At 34.9% G+C, this 3,082-nt stretch overlaps 1 long non-coding RNA gene across 1 annotated transcript; it reads right to left on the reverse strand.

The window, feature by feature from the left end:
- Window positions 1-582: 582 nt before the first annotated feature.
- On the reverse strand, window positions 583-3,076 carry LOC109177183. Its single transcript, XR_002053539.1, has 2 exons — window positions 2,898-3,076; window positions 583-882 (listed from the first exon to the last, which is right to left on the reverse strand). It is a non-coding gene; the product is annotated as an uncharacterized LOC109177183 (long non-coding RNA).
- Between the last annotated feature and the right edge of the window lie 6 nt (window positions 3,077-3,082).

Here is a 3,082-nt window from a genome sequence, read left to right on the forward strand (position 1 = left end):
AGATTAAAAGGATAAAATTTTAGAGGGGTGGATAGCACTCCAAGTCTCCAATCACAGTTCCCATGTATTGGCATCCAAAGGAGTTGTAAGATAGATGGTCCAAAGAGTTCTCAACAAAGTGAATCCCACAATTTCAAGCCCTCAAAATGCAATATTGGCTGTGCTAGCCAACCAGGTCACCAATGGCAAATTATTGTATGGACCATGGTCCACACAGCTGTGTGGACCATGGATGCAATATATATTTTTAATATACTAAAAGTACATTATTTGTGTACTGAATGTACATTATTTGATAATATATAAAAAATCATGTACTTTCAAATAATGTACCCACTTTATGTATACAAATAATGTACTTTTAGTATATTAAAAATGTATTTTTTGTTTATGGTTCACACAAATGTGTGGATCATGATCAATGGAATAATGATTGGTCCTCAATAAAGAAGATCCCAAGTTTTTCTATAAAAATGTTTTCTCGAAGTTACAATGACAAACTGTCAGTGGTACAACTATCTGCAATTCAGAAGTGCAAGCACTGATTTTTATTTGAACACATCAGCCCTCTAGGACGGAGTATGAGCAATTACCATGCATTTGGCAGCAAAGAAAAACCAATCCAAATCATTCATATTTTAAACCTGACCTAGAAAACGCATTACAACTGTACATACATGCATTGATGATGAAAATCATAACTGAAATCTGTACAAAGAACTGAAGTATCGCACCCAGAATCTTAGACCCTCTCTAACCTGATATAGGAGCCATCAGCTTCTATTAGCCCTTTTAGATGCAATCAAGACTGAGATTTCTACAAGAATCTGGGGACCTAGCACTGGCACACTGCAGCTTTTGCATCCATGGCGACTGGTAACTCTGTTAGAAATTCATCATTTACATCAAAGGTTAAATTCGTAACCATCTTCACAAAACCGCATTACCTTCTCAAGTTAAAAGAACTATCAAGACTTATCCAAGGGTTGGGTGTTGTAACTTACGTATGGTTTAGTGTCACATGAGGCAAGTATACTTTAATTTTAGCCTTCTAAAATTGACAGCAGTACAGGACAAGCAGAACTGTGCTTTTCAATCAATATATTTCTTCGGTGTTTAAATTTATTGGTAAATATGTACCTTTAATCTTAATTTTGTTGTTGTTGTTGCAAGTATTCCTGCAATGCCTGACATTTTTCTAGATGAAGCTATATTCTTCAAACAATAAATCTTTTGTCACATGCTATTTGTCTGTCTTGATTTTTGCATCATTTTGCAAGAACATGTTTTCAGACAAAAATTCTCGGAGTTACATCAAAACAAGTTTTCCAAAGAACTTTGGTTCACTCCAAAAGACTTGAAATGGTTAATTTGGAGGGCCGTGCCTTGTCTGAAGAGAGTTCAATCAGTTTTAGTGATGTTTTAATCTCTCAAGTTAGATTGGGGCTTTCATAGTTTAACACAATATATCAACTAAAAGGCTCCAAAGACATAAATAAAAAATAGATGTTACCATTAAAAAACCAGCAAAACAGCTCTACAGCAAAAACTAATAAACTAACTGATTAAGTGGCTGTGGTATCATGTAAAAATATTTCACCTTTTACAAAAACAATGTGAAAAATACGTGTATGTCACCAAACTCATACCTTACTCCTGTTAAGTTACAGAAGAACAGGTTAAATTACCAATTCTTTTAAAGCCTCAATTCGTTGAATTTTCCTAACTGTGGTAAAAATGTTAAATACCACCTAAACAAAAAGATCCCAAGGATGTTTAACTGTTTATTATAATATGTACATGATAAGAAATGTGTATCAGTGTGCCCAATGTGAAAAGCACCAGTCTTAAAATGTTACTTTTATCATCATGGAGGAGCTTCTATATACCACCGAGACCAGCAATACATCTCTTGGTATGATGAAGTCGCTCATTACACTAGCTATATTCATGGATCCTAACGTTTCGGGGATTAAAAACTAATTAAGAGTAATCTATGTTGACTGATCCTGCATTTCAAGCCATACTTCACATGGCAAAATTTGCAAAGAGCATGGCATGTTACCCTTTGGCATTATTCCAAGGTTAACTAGGCTGGAGACTGCAGTCGTTATCCTTTCAGCCTTCCCGGAATTTCTATTACAAGATTCACTTAAGTTCAAAAAGAATTGAGAGTGCCTTTACATTCCTATTCTAGCGCTAAGGTTGCTCCTTTCAACATGCTAAAGCTTTCAATACAGTCCTAATTTTTCATGTTATACATCTCAAATTGGAAGTCACTGATCAGTATAGAATTGCCCCCACAATCAAGGGTCCGAAAAATGGCATTTACTCTTTTAAAAATACTCATGATATTTGATTGTTTGCAGAATTTCATCCAATTTTCCCTTGAAGTGTGGCTGTTTTCTTCATGATTTTCAAACTAAAATGAGAAATCCATTAGTTCAGATTAATGGGGTTGATCCACAAAGTAATGGCCTTCTATATCAACACAATGGACAGAAAACCGTTAACAGACTACATTCAAAAAAACATTTTTATATTAAGTCAAAAACAGTATTGGCCGAGCTCAATTCACATACTTTGGCTCAAATTCATGAGGTCAAAGAGGCAAAAATTGAAAATTTTCCTTTGAAACACTGTTCAATCAAAATGATCATCATGGGGATTTTTAGATACTGAAATACAGCTTTTACTCCTTAACAGAATCATTCTGCTCTCAATTCTCAAATTTTATGAACACAGAGCTTAATAACAATCATTTTGACCAAACTCTTTAGGAGATTGCACCCACAAAATTGTTTGTCATTATTTTAATCCCAAAATGTAAGCTGGACTAAATTTGTTCATTAGGAAAAAACTAAATTATAAGTTTTGGGGAATTCCCCAAAACTTACCATAGAGAAGCAGAAGTCCGGGCATCCATGTCGTTGTAAAATTGAGTGAATCGCCGGCGATTTTCAGGTTTTGGTTTGACGGGTTTTTTCCTCAACCCAAAGATTTCTTGGACAAGTGGAACATGAACCAACACTAACTTCCAAGCCAAAAACCAACCTGCGAACAACCCATCAACAGTGAGATC

This window comes from Ipomoea nil, unplaced genomic scaffold (genome assembly GCF_001879475.1).
Source record: "Ipomoea nil cultivar Tokyo-kokei standard unplaced genomic scaffold, Asagao_1.1 scaffold0803, whole genome shotgun sequence".
Taxonomy (NCBI): Eukaryota; Viridiplantae; Streptophyta; class Magnoliopsida; order Solanales; family Convolvulaceae; genus Ipomoea; species Ipomoea nil.